Below are 14,575 nucleotides of genomic sequence, written 5' to 3' on the forward strand. Positions count from 1 at the left end.
AAATGCCTACTATGTGCAGGGGGCTCTGCTTGGCACAAGGATCGGTGAGACATGCTGTTGCCCTCCAACTATTCAAAATCTAACTGAGGAGCTAGGCCATCCTGTGAGAAGAGAAAACCCAAGGCAGCATACAGTAGAAGCTGAGCAAGTTGGGCCAACTGGTCCCTTTTCCCTGGTCCTCATATGACTGGGGACTGAACTCTCATTTATGCAGTTTCAAGGTTCAGATATTCAAAGAAGTGTGAGATTGAAGATTTTTCCTAATAAATAGGAGATGTCCTCACTCCTCTTAAACACATACACCTTTTAGATTATAATATTCAGAGTTCCTAGAAATCACCATGTAAATGAGATCTGAGTTAGGAGACAGAATGTAAGAAATGGGAAGGTATAAAAATGCATCGCAGAGTGCACATTAAGCCAATAAATGACAGTGCAGCCCACAGGGCATATATCAGTCCTCTGTAAAGAGCAGCCTAGACACGTGCCTCAAGGAGGGCCAGGCAACACTGTAGGTAGTGGCAAGGTGAGGAAGTGCTATTTACATCTGGGGGTTGGGGGAGAGACCTAGCTGGTGCTGGGATCACCTTAGACAGAGCGAAGGGGTTCATGCACTCTGTTGGGTAGGGCGTAGAGAATGTTTGAAGTTGATCCTATCAGCTAAATATACAAGTAACTGAGCCAGAGAGCAGAGAATGATAACGTGCTGGAATGGACAGTTCTCTCCATGAATTACAGGCATTGTCTAACATGCTCAAACAACATCTGTGGCAGAAAACACTGACCAGCTTGGTCTGTGATGTGTCTTGACTTGTTTTGTACTTGAGTGAGTGGTAATCAGACACACCTGAGTTTGAATCTTGATTCACTTACAAGTTGTGTGTTCTTAGACACAAGTTATTTTACCTCTCAGAGTCTCAGCCATTGTAATGGGGACAACAGAACAACTCCTAGGGAGGTTATCAGGATAAGGGAAGATGGATGATACCAATATCATAGAACAGTTCCTGGCATGTAGTAAATAATAATCCTTCATTTCTTGCCCTTTCCTTCTTGCTTTCTACCTCATAATGAATGATTATTTATGGGAACTTTGAATCTTTTCTTATTTCTAAAAAGTCAAATGGCAAATCCTAACATCAAACTTTCAGTTTAAAAATGAAGCCTCAGGAGAAGTCAGCTTATGAGCTTCTAAGTTGAAAACTTTCATTTAGCTTTTTTTTTTATATATTTATTTATTTGACTGGGCCAGGTCTTAGCTGTGGTACATGGGATCTTTAGCTGCAGCAAGTGGGACTTTTAGTTGTGGCATGTGGGATCTGAGCTTTCCTGGTGGCTCAGATAGTAAAGAATCTACCTGTAACACAGGAAACCTAGGTTCAATCCCTGGGTCAGGAAGATCCCCTGGAGAAGGGAAAGGCTACCCACTCCAGTATTCTTGCCTGGAGAATTCCATGGACAGAGGAGCCTGGTGGGTTCCATGGACAGAGGAGCCTGGTGGGTTACAGTCCATGGAGTCTCAGAGAGTCAGACACAAGTGAGCAACACACACGCACACACACGATCTAGTTCCTTGAGTAGGGATCAAAGTCAGCCTCCCCTCAACCCCCAATGACCACTAGACCGCCAGGTAAGATCCTTCCATCTAGGTTTTCAGAGAAGCTCACAGCAGACCCAGAACAACCACGGCATCTGGAGACAGACTTCTTCCCTCCAGCATCTTGCTAAGGAGCAGGGCGCCAGCAGCACTGGCTTGGATGATGAGAGGTATAACATGTCAAACTTGGCAAGAGGTTTGAATGAAAGGAAACTAACTTTAGAGATTCATAATGGGGCCTCAAAGATAGGATAATGGATTTGAAACTATTTTAAAAAATAATTTGAAAGGCAGTTTTGTGTTCACATGATACCTATTACTTAAAAAAGGAAGTTTTGTATTTGGATTGGGAAAACTGCTATGCTTTCCTTTGGCTCTGCTTTTCCAAGAAATGAGGGATCACCACCTTCTCTTCAGAGCCTGCTGTGAACTATCCAGCCAGGGAGGAAAGTGGGGGTGGGGTGCAGCAAGCATTTAGATTGAAAGATAGTCACCATGTTGATTCAGTTCAGTTGCTCAGCTCAGTCCTGTCAGTGGTGCTGGACTCTTTGTGACCCCATGGACTGCAGCACGCCAGGACTCCCTGTCCGTTGATTAGCATTTCTTAGACTTCCTCCTTTTATTTCCAAAAGGAAAAAGTTCTCCTGAGAACTCCCCCATGCTGATTTAAGTAATTTTCATTTAAGGAACATATTGTTCCTTAAATATGTGCCAATATATAGATATAAGTGCTTTTTACACCTATCTCTTTAAAAACTATAAGAACACAGAGTGAAAACGTTCTAGCCATTTGTAGGACACAACGTGTGAGGTCATTCAATGCTAACAAGCTGGACACTTAAACATGGTTAAGATGGTAAATTTTGTATTATGTGGGGTCTTTTCAACCACAGTTAAAACAAACTACCAGAAAAAAATCAAATTTAACAAGTTAGAGGGAATTCCCTGGCAGTCCAGGGGTTAGGACTCTGCACTTGCACTGCAGGGGGCATGGATTCAACCCTCCCATCCTCCCCACTAAGATCCCAGAAGCAGTATGGTGCTGCCAAAAAGAAAACTTTTTTAGCAAGTTAGATGTAAACAAGATCATCAGAATAAATTAAAATAAAAAACATTAGTAAAATTTTGCTGAAGTAAGTTGTCAATGTTGGATTTAATTAGTTTATACACATAATTATAAAAGTGTAATATGATGTTTTTATGCATTTTGTGTCTCAGTTGTTGACTTAAATATTTGATTTTGAGCAGAATGGATGGTCCTTTGATTCATTATCATTACTATAATTTTTCCTTCTATCAGGTTACTCATTTGAAACCATCAGTTGATTATTTTACTTGGTCCAATCCATCTAAAAACGGTTTTCTCCAAAATATAATATTGATAATTATTTTTTAATGCTCCTAAAAAAAGTTCTTCACAAAGAATATTTGCAAGCTGATATGTCATATAAATAAACACAACACACACAAACACATCTGCCAGTAATCTGAATAGAATGGCTATTTTGCCTAGCTTCTTTTGAGTTCAACCTATGATACAAGAGACCTGTAATGACTCAATTTTCTCTCCACTTTCCTTTATCTGAATTTCTGTAAAGCTTCCTTTGTAGTGGTGCCATGATTCATTTGGCCTTCACTTTGCATAACGTATCATTTGTGTATGAAGTCAGTCAGCCTCGTTCTTTTCTCATTAGCCTGTGACAATTAAAGTAGCATGGTTATTTTTATGATGGAAAGTCAAAATTAATTTATTAAATAAAAGAAGACACAAATCTCATCACTGAAAAAGAGCAGTTTTAGCTTTTTAATTGGTAGGATAACTCAATATAATTTTTATTAAACAGAAATCAAGATGGTTGTTGTATTTTGATGCCAGAAATGCCAATCTAAATACTACCGACACTTTAAAAGTTAAATATTGCCACATTAATAATCATGTGGTACCAACACAATTTTAAATACAAAGCACCAACACCAAATGTGGTTGTAAAATGAACATCCCAGATACACTTATATTTTATGATGTAAGTTTTTTTAGATCATCATTGAAATAAAAATAAGTTATTACCAATGGATCATCAATAATACATACACAGACCTCTGGTTTGAGGAAACACTTTGATTATTCACAGATAATATAAATCTTTATAGAATGAGAGCACCAGAAAAGCACGCAGGAGGAGAGGGCCACTCCTACAGAGGCTCGGCTCAGCTCAGCCTCAGAGCCACAGCAGGCTGAGAGGGTGGCCCAGCATGGGATCCCAGGTGGGCTGAGGATTGAGGGTGGGAGGGATAGCCCAGCAGGAGGTTTCAGAGCTCATGTGGGGCGAGGGGAGTGTTCTTGCAAAGGGATAGCCTAGTGCAAGATGTTGGCATCCAGGCAGGCTGAAGAGGATTTTTCAGAGCCCAGGTGGGTGAGATGCATATCTGTGTAGGAAGGTGGTCCAGTGGTCCAGCACAGGTTGTTGTACAAAGCAGGTATGTTACCTAGTAAGATACAATAAGCAGAGAACATAGCATCACTTCTGTGTGGTACTGCTGATAAAGACACAATTGTGAGAAAACGTCACATACAAGTTGAGGGACACTCCATGAAATAACTGGCCTATATTCTTTCAAAGTGTCAAAGATTAAAGTCAAGGGAAGATGGAGGAAAGAACCAGTCCAGACTGAAGGAGACTAGGAGACGTGGGGAATAGTTGCATGGTATGGTTCAGAACTGGAATCCTTTTTACAAAGTATGTCACTGAGCCATGGAGAAACTTGACTGCTGGAGTTTTAGGGCTAGATCCCAATGTACCAATGCTAATTTCCTAACTTTGCTGTTTGCACTGGGATTGTAGGGGAATGCCTGAGTCAACATGCACTATGATATTCAAGAGTGACGGAGGAATCAGATCAACAGCTTCCTTGCAAATGTTTCAGGGGGAGAAAAGGTCTTTGTACTTGCAACTTTTCTGAAAATGTGAGATTGTCTCAAAATTTAAAATTTAATGAGACTGAGGAATGTTGTTTCTTTTTAAAAAAAAATAGGATAAAAAATGCGTGTATGAAGTCTGACCAACTCTGTAGGAATATCTTGCAAAATGCTAAGAGTTCCCATATTGAGCACTTAGTATGTGTAAGATGTTGAACTAAGCAGTTTGTATATTTTATCTCATTTAAATTTCACACCAGTTTTACAGAGTGGATATTACTAGTATCATTTTGCAGATGAGGAATCTGAGGCTCAGAGAGGCTGAGTAACTTGACCAGGCTCTTAACTAATCTACTCTACTGCTCAAAAAAAAAAACAAGGAAAAAAAATTTCCAAAAAGATTGGAGAATGCTAACAAGCAGCATTCTCTAGTTTTTCCTTTTGTGGTTTTCAGTATTTTACAAAATATCTACAATGGCATGGTTTCTTTTATAATGAGTAAAAAAGAGAAAGCTGTCCTTTACAAAATATTCATTTATTGTGAAGCGATGTCAAAAACTATGTTGGTTATTTGAAACCATACTGAACAACCCAAACTGCTAATAGTGGTGTTATCTCTTAGTCGTGGTATTATTAGGGCTTCCCTGATGGCTCAGAGGGTAAAGCATCTGCCTACGATGCGGGAGACCTGGGTTCGATCCCTGAGTTGGGAAGATCCCCTGGAGAAGGAAATGGCAACCCACTTCAGTACTCTTGCCTGGAGAATCCCACGGACAGAGGAGCCTGGTGGGCTACAGTCCACTGGGTCGCAAAGAGTCGGACACGACCGAGAGACTACACACACACACACAGTGGTATTATTGGTGACATTCATTTTTGATTTTTTGCTTTTCTGTATTCTACTAAGTTTCTATAATTAATTCTTTCATTCATTCAACAAATACTTACTGAGCATCTGCTATGATTTATTTTTGTAAGAAAAAATTTTAAAGAAAGAAATGTACTGCATAAGTCTAAAGTTGTAAATTTTATTCAGAAAGCAAGAAGGAATAATATGTATGCTTAGAAAAAGACTAGGCACCAAGATGTTACTAGCAGTGTTACATACTAAGATGTTTCAGCTGTGAGTTAGTGGCAAGTTTATCTTTTCTTAATACTCTTCCATGCTTTCCTCGTTTTCAACGATAAATTACTTACATGTTCTATGCATAGCTGTGCCTCCAGTGCTTAAAAGAGGAGGTGGCACATAGTAGGAGTTTAAGAAGATTTTTTTAAAATGAACCAATACTTTTGATTACAAATACAAATACTTTTGATTATAAATTTGTTTTAAAAAACACTTTTACTTATTGATTCCATTACAGTCGGCAAACTTGGCATTCAACTTGTGGTCTTCTAAACTGGAGAAGACCTGAGAGATTGGAGTTAGGGGGCTGTTGTGGCCATTTAACAGGTGGTGGTGAGGAGGCGAGCCACGTGACAGGAAGACAGGGTGAGCATAAAGTGGGGAAACACTATTCAGAAACCCTGTGTTCTTTATTGTATTTATTAAGATTTCTGTTCAACCTATTTTTAGGAGAATTGGTGACACATCACTATACCAGCATCTATTGAGGATAGATCGTGTGTTATATGGCTTAGTTTCTTGGTGGTGATATCTGAGGTTCACAGAGGAATGGAGGGCTGGGATGAGGTTGGGGTGACTCAGTCACAGCCCCTGTTTTGCTTGTAATTAGGAAGCTTACATCTCTGGTTTTACAAAGGAATGTGGATCACAACTTTAAGAGAGATTGGATACTGGGCCAGTGAGGGAGAGAAGTCCCTCAGCTGGTCTATGAATCAAGCTGACTGCCCAGCATTCATAGCTCCAGTTGGCTGTTCAACTCTCAACTCATTTGCAGGGAGATGTTGTATGTTACATGATTTTGCCTAATTCAAAAAGATTCTCAAAAGTCACGTGAATAGTCCTTATGTGTATCCGGGGATTACTAGAAGAAACAAACCGTTCTTGTCAACCTCGAATCCTCTCTTTCTCTTCCAGCAATACACTGGCAAATTCTGTTGGTTCTACCTTCAAACTACATCCAGAACCTGAGCACTGGCCCCCCTCTAGCCTTATTTGGTTTATTGCAAGAGCCTCTCAACTCCTCCCTGCTTCAACCCTTACATTGGCGACAGGATCGTTTCAAAACCTCAGTCAGATCACCTCTTTACAGCACCCTACAATAGCCACAGCCCTTACAGCAAGGTGCTGGCTTGTGTCCCACAACTTGCTCTTACTTCTCTGACCTACTTTTCTCCAGCTTGCCTCTTGCTCACTCCACTCCAACATCCAGACTTCCTTGCTGCTCCTCCAACACGCCAGGCACCCTGTGCCCTTGCTATATCCTTTGCAGGAAGCCACCCCCACTCTCTCTCTAGAGGTCTTTCCTTGGATGTCACCACATCAGGCAGACCGTTTCCAATCACCTCTATCAAGTAGAGACCACCTCCCCAGATACCTTCTCCTTTGCTTTGCTTTTTTATCCCCCTCCTTGCAGTCATGATCACTGGGACAGTTCTGACCACGGAGTGCATCTGATTTTCCTAAACACATCATGTGGTTGCTCTTCCTCACCTGCTGAAATTGGGTGCAGCCACGTACCCTGCTCTCTCCCGCGCTGTGTGAGGGGAAGGGCCATGTGTGGCTTTCAGGAGGAAGCCAGTGCGGAGTTCACTGCTCTGTCTCCTCTCTCTCCCACAGACATCGGCCGTGCTCCACATGGGGCTTCTCCAGGCAGCCTGGGTCCCAGAGTGAAGGTGCATGGAGCTGAGCCCCCGGCTGCCCTGCAATGAACACACCATGTTGTTGTTCTTTAGTCACTAAGTCCTGTCTGACTCTTTGTGACCTCATGGTCTGCAGCATGCCAGGCTTCCTGTCCTTCACTATCTCCTAGAGTTTATTCAAACTCATGCCCATTGAGTCCATGATGAACACACTGTGTAAGTGAGGGATATAAACTTTTTTTTTTTTAAGCCATCGAACTTGGCTTGTTTAAAACCACAAAACAACTAGCTTATCCTGACTGAAATACTCTGACACATTCCATATTTATTTGCTGTCTCTTCCTATCCCCCTCTAAAATGTAATCTTTTTGATGGTAGGGCTCTGTTCACTATTATATCTCCAGGGCCCAAAACAGTGCCTGGCATGTGGTAGGTATTCAATAAATATCTGTTGCCTGACTGAATGAATGATGAATTGATCACCCCAACTGAAACAGGAAGATTTCACAATGGCAGGTGTTAACTATTCCTGCATGTGTCCACAAAAGTGTTCGTTCGACGTGATCTGAATGGGAACAAGATGGTTCCTGATTCAAGATTAGCAGTGTGGCTGCTCGCCTCACCAGACACAGTTTGAAAGCACAAATCGCCTGTGGGCATATAACACAGTGAGTCGCGGAGGCACATAAAGTAGTTAAAGTTACCACACAAATGGAGATCTGGCATACTGCTGAGGGGACCCAGCGACAACCATAAATAAAAGCATTAGCAGCATTTGTGTCGATGCTGAGTGCTGATGTGGTTTCCTTTCCCCATGTGGACATTAGCATTTGTAATGAACTGAGCTTCACAGGCTTGAGATTTTATCTGCCGTTATCATAAATTGGTGTATGAGCCCCTCTCAGGACTTTTGCAAAAGCTGTGTGTGCTTTTGTGAGCTGCTTTCTTTTCAGGCTTCCTCCTGGTACGCCTGAATTTGGATGGAGATAATGCATTTCCTGTATCGTGTGGCACCGTACAAGGAAACCCATTGTATCCCCTCAGAGGAAGAGTACATCTGTAAGTAGTTTTTAAGAGTGTACTGAAGGATCTTGTTAGGGTGACTTATTCTCCCAGTTCCATTTGGTTGATGAAGTGGATCACGTGACAGATGTGCATAATGAACTGCTTCAGTTGCTGCCAGTGGGAAGCTCAACCTATAAAATGCGAAATCTCTTGGACTCATTGAGGGCAGAGCAAGCTGATCACAGAAGAGAGAACTCTGCCTGATTCCGAGTTGTCATTTCTTACTGCCGCATACAGTGCACCAGTGTTCCGGGGTTTTGCTTTTCCTTTCTCCCAGAGGAACTGCCTTTCCAGTTTATTTTTAATTCAAAATGGAAAGGCAGTGGTTTCTGCATACAATTTTCCCAAAGAGCAAACATGATTAAGATGTTCAAGTAATCACCCATGAAATGCACTTGCAAGGAGTCTTTATGTTTTGTCGTTAAAAGAGGAAATGTATTTACATCATCCAGTAGGATTGTGGGCTGGTTTTTTTTTTTTGCCTCTTCCCCATCTCTTTCTCCCTCACTCTTTCCTATATTTTCTTTCTCTGCTCCATTATTTTCTTCTTTATTTTCACTGACTGCAGTCATAAGGGATGTAACTTGTCTCCCATTTCCATGCATTGTATGGAACAGTGACATCCAAGCCAAAAAGACACAATCTATTCCAGGAGTGGTCTAACTTGCAGCTCATTCTAGATGCTTCTGGGTTACCAAGGGACAATGAATGGGGAAATAAAGAGCAATCATGCAAATTTTAGTCCTAGATATGAGCATTGGGGGAATGACGAGAAAGGCTGTAAGTCAGTTCACTTCACTTGTACCACAGAGCATCCCCATGGGCTGAGCATCAGGCTAAGCACTGTGCAGGGAGCTGAAGAGAGAGCACACAGCCCTGGGAAGCTGGTGAGTAAATGATGGTGTACGATGACATATCCAAATGCCACAGTAGCAGCAAAGATGATAGGGCTTTAGGTGGTGCCAGAGGGGAGGTCTCAATGAGAATTTAAATGGTCAGGCAAGGATTTGAGCTGAAAGCAGGAACTGAGATAGACCTGGAAGGACAAGTAGATTTGGAATGCTGTCAAAAGAGCAAAATAGCATATTACAGAGGTCAAGAGCGCATGGCATCTTGATCAAACTCAGCTGTTTGGGGTACCTCACTTTTAGCCCCAATTTCCCAAGTAGCCATATGTCAGTTACACAGGTTACCTAAAGAACATTTATATATATATATATATGGAGGAAGAAATAGCAACCCACTCCAGTATTCATGCCTGAAAAATCCCATGGACAGAAAATCTGGTGGGCTACAGTCTAATAGGGTCTCAAAGAGTTGGACACAACTGAGTATGACACCGATATTCATACACACACACACACACACACATTACTCAGATGTTAGTATAAGGCAATTAGCCACAACAAAATGTATGGAGATGTCATATCTGTAAGCTTTAAATCAATTGTGAAGACAGCAGAATTGTTTTTCTTGCCTACCAGCAAGTGTCATGGATTAAAAGTGCTGCCGAATTTAAGGAAATTATATTTAAGAAAATATAATCTAGGAAATGAGAGCCCAGTCTTCTAGTAGCGAAACAGCATATGAGGCTTATTTCGGAGACTTTTTAAAAATGTCAGATCTGGCTTTAGCGAGTTTAGTGAATTGTCCTTTGTGGACAGAAAGCTGGCATCGGGGCACTCCAGAAAGCCCCCTGGCACCTCGGCTACCTCCCTGACTCTGATGCTGGCAGGAGGCCTCTGGTGAAAATCCCTGGCTCTTTTCTGCAGAGGAATGGCAAGACTTGGCAGCCACTGTTGAGTTCACACAGAGGCGGGGAGTGACTGGTTCCCAGGGTCAGCTGGGGTGGGGGTGAGAAGCAGCTCAAGGCCAAGAGTTTGACTTCCTGACCCTTCCAGAAAAGTGTAGTGCTCTTTAATTTATTCCTAATTGGAATTCCTTGCTGTGGTTTTCCTCTTAGAAAAGGAAAGACGTGCCCCTTTAACCATTTCCTCCCAAAAGAACTTTGTTAGCTTTGATTTAGTTGTTTCAATATTAAAATAGCTACCACATAAAAATGATTTCTAAAAATGTCTCAAGTTCCTGTTTCACATAATTCAATAATATGGTTTCTGAGGTCTTGAGCCTGGGACTACTAGTCCTTTTGGTTGTGAAGCATTGGAAAGAAAAAATTAGAGTTGATGAAAAATAGAAAGAAACCCTTCTGGGCCATCTCCCCTTATTCTGAATGCTGTCAATATTTGAATGTGGCGTACACGTACATGGTTTGCCGGCATGTGTGTGTGCACTCACACCCACACACACACTCACACATCACCTAGTTTACTAAAATATATTATGATAGAAAACTTCATTATTTTTGTTTAAGTCCTGGTTGTAGCCCTTCAGTGAGGGCACTTGAGACACATATGTTTGCAGGTAGCTGAAGGTACAGCTATATGGTCTGCCTGAAACCTAAAATTAGATTGAGTTGACGATTCTATCGGGAGAGATTTTTTCCCTCAGTGTTTTCATTCCCAAACTCTGCTGCCTTCCACTTCCTGCAGAGACTGAAGTCATTGTAGATACTACTCAAAAGTAATAACTCCTGAGAGACTCTCTCTGCAAAATCAGCATGCAAAAGGCAGTTGGCCCCAGAAGCCAAGGACTCTTGGCTACAGCAGTAGAATGTTAAAGCCACACAATAGTAAAAGGAACCTGGGTTTCCTATATTTTAAACTGTCTATTGTTTCATGCTTAGCTTTAGTGAAATCCAGAGAAATGAAATAAAAAGTCAGCTTTTAGAGTCTTTATAATAGTAAGGTATTTCTGTTGTTATTCCTTAAAAGATGATGAAAATTAGATGCTGAAATGTAGAGGCCTTCTGAAAATGACTTGGAATAATTATATTTGTTAAACTGGGCAGCCCTGATATTGTATGCCGCTTAAATCAACTGTCATTATTCTTTAATGATTCTTTGCAATTCTTTTTTCCAGAACTTTGCAAGCTTGACTTGTGTTCACCTTGTTATGGAATGCTTTAAAGGGCATTTCATCTAATAGCAGAGGAAAATGATAAATTATAGATGCCAAATCATAAAGCAGTGATTTAGGTAGCACTAGGGTAAGATCATAAGCAATAAAATAAAAATTTTCCCAATCAACCTTTACATTAGAAGCAAAAAAAGGAGTCGCTGTCTGCATAATTAAAGCAAGACATGTCAAGATGCTTGTTAGTATGCTAATTTGAATGCTTTAAAAAAAAAAACTTGGAATCATAAAGGAGAATATTGGGAATATTTATCAGTTTGAGCAAAGAAGTTCTCTATGAATGAGTATGAAGTGATTTCATTGTTAGTGTGCTCTGGAAATACAGATATAAAGAAGAAGAAGAAAAAAAACCCTCAGTCTCAATCTCTTAAGCATTTGGGGAGAAAATGAGGTGGTTAAGAGTTGACCAGGATCTAAATTTTCACCACATCCCTGCTAGCTGTGTGATCTTATGCAAGTTAGTTAACCTCTCTGGCCGTTTCCTTAGTTGTAAAATGAGAAGATAGTGCGTCCTACTTCATAAGATAATTGTCAGGATTACAAATAAAGCATTTAAAACAGAATCTAATAGGGACTTCCCTCATGGTCCAGTGGCTAAGACTCCATGCTCCCAATGCAGGGGGCCTGGGTTGGCTCTCTGGTCAGGGTACTAGATCCCACACGCCACAACTAACAGCTTGCATGCCGAAAAATGAAGATCGGAGATCCGTGTATGCTGCCACAGTCAAATAAATAAAAATAAATATTAAAAAAATAGAATCTAACAGAGTAAGCACTCAGTAAGAATGGTTGTATAATATCTTTCCTCTGCCCAAACTCTCTGGAGCTTTTCCTCTTACTCCCAGTGAAAGCTGACGTCCTTACCATGTCCATAGGCCCCATACAACTGGCATGTTTCGCTCTGACCTGATCTCTTTCCCTCCCTGCTCAGCTTGCACTCTGGCCTCCAGGAATTCCTCAGGTACACGAGGCACCTCCCATCTCAGGACCCTTGTCCTGAGAGCCGTTCCACAGCCATCCTCAGGTTGGCTTGTCTGTTCCATCGGGTCTTCACTTCAAGCACCTGATCAATGAGACTTTCCCTGGACACCGTCTAACATTCCTCTTGGTATTTTATAGTTCCCCTTTCTGCCTTATTTTTCCCCTTAGCACTAACTACTTCCTAGTATACTGTATATCTTACTAATTTATCTCATTTGCTCTCGACACCTCCCACCAAAATAGAAACTGAAGAAGGCAGGAATTTTTATTTTAGCCATCATTGTATCCTCAGTACCTAGAATGGTGTTTGTCACAATCATAGCTGTCGATAAATATTCAAAGGTTGAATGAATGGATGATTTTCCTTAATTTCTAAAAAATAATAATTAAATCCTATACATATACTTCCTCATTTCCAAGTTTAATGAAACGCAGTTTTTTTTGGTCACATACATTTTTCTTGGTTGTCATGATGACTGTCAACCATCTTTAAACCGCTCTTTAAACACCAGATAACTGTATAATGAAAGTGAAAGGACAAGGTTTGGCCACCCAGGCCATGACGCAGCCTTTTTTCTAAGCCTATATCAGTTCACCTGGAGGAAGAAATAATGACACTTGATGGACCTCCCTAGTTCCTCCTTCAGCCACAGATAAATCAGGGACAACTTCTGATTTTCCCTTTCCACCCTGGTCTTTTAATAGCTACAAAGAGGTGCGGAAGCTTCTTAAGTAAATATGGCACGTGTTTTCCAAAACCTGAATATAAGCAAGGGCAGAGTATATAGAATACCATGAGTTATCACTGTGGAATGATCTCGCTCTTTGCCCCCCAGGGGTTATTGAAAGGGCATTCCTAAACATGGACGTGTTGCACGTGATCAGATAGAAGGTAAAGGTTCCTGAACATCTTCTGTGTTGCCAGAGTGGCTTACGCACACTGCATCACCTCACAACCATACCGTGTGGTCTGTGTTATCATCCCCAACCTCTAGATGGGGAGCTGGGGCGAGACCAAGGCTCAGAGAGGATAAGTGATCTGTCCAAGGCCACCTGACTAATAAGTCAAGTGGAGAGCAAGACATGGAGTACCTATCAGGAACATGACAACCACTCTTCTTTTTCCTCTTTGCCCTGATGAGCAGTTTCCTAAGAATTAAACCAATTTGTATGTCTTGATCCAACAACTGCTGAATGAGTGAGTGTTCATGATGGACTTCTGCCACAGCTTAAAGCTGGTGGCTTAAAACTACTGGAATCTCAGCAGCTTCTTCTTGTCTCATCAGTGAGGTGAGGACCTGCACCCGAGGCTGACACGAGAGGAGCAGCAGCATCTGAGCCCCGTCCACACTACCCAGGAGAGGAAGAGTTACTAACCCCAATACATGACACAGTCTCCAGGCTTAAGTATATTACTCAAGGTCAGCTGCTAGGAAGTGGTGGGGCTGTGTGCCTAATTCAGACCTGTATGGGTCCAGAGTTTGGTTCAATCATTACCATCGCCTTGACCACTACTCTAACACTTCTACTCTAACTCTGTCTTACAACTTTCACAGCATACCCCAAGTCAGAAAAAGAAAGGTTCTTCAGTTAGCATATCTAATGAAAGATGTTGCTTTCAAGAAATATTTTCATGACTTCTTAAATAATCTAAAGTTTTCTTTTTCTCCTCTTTCTTCCTCCTCTTCTTTTTCAAAGATTTGGCCTCTGGAAAATATTTCATGTATAATGGCAAAGCATCTAACTTTCCTATGAGCTTATAAAATGAAGTGGTTCTTTTAGAGTAAACAAAAAATCTTTTCATCTAAAATTTTAATTGCAACCAATTCAGTGCCCTGGGAATTAGTTCCAGTGTTTGGCTCAAGTTTCTGGCACTGAGCTCTGGCCTCAAGCCTGCACTGGGTCACCTTACAGCTGCACCTCAGGGCTACTCGCCAAGAAGCTGGTCTCATGGCATTACTACCCTATGGCTTGACAACAGAACATTGAGCTTTGGTACTGAACCTGGCTGAAAGCAATTCATATGACTGCAACTCTGTTTAGCAAACAACGTACAGGAGTCACCTGGTGAAGCATGTTAACATCCTCCCACATTCCTGGGTGAAAAGACCTAATTTTCATTAGTTTGTCTAGAAGCAGAGAAGGGTATTTCTCAAAGTTTAATTTACAGCCATAAACTTGTGTACATTGATATAATCATAACGTAAAGGAGGAAA

The 14,575-nt window shown here is 41.3% G+C and overlaps 1 long non-coding RNA gene across 1 annotated transcript in view; it reads right to left on the reverse strand.

The window, feature by feature from the left end:
• Positions 1–7,206: 7,206 nt before the first annotated feature.
• The window catches only part of LOC148776305 (uncharacterized), a 28,339-nt gene continuing 20,970 nt past the window's right edge, over positions 7,207–14,575 (reverse strand). Inside the window, exon 3 of the long non-coding RNA XR_016038409.1 lies at positions 7,207–7,340. This is a non-coding gene — a long non-coding RNA (uncharacterized LOC148776305). The remainder of the gene's footprint in view (positions 7,341–14,575) is intronic.

Source organism: Moschus berezovskii, chromosome 10, assembly GCF_049115385.1.
Source record: "Moschus berezovskii isolate FMDL1 chromosome 10, NW_MosBer_1.0, whole genome shotgun sequence".
Classification (NCBI taxonomy): domain Eukaryota; kingdom Metazoa; phylum Chordata; class Mammalia; order Artiodactyla; family Moschidae; genus Moschus; species Moschus berezovskii.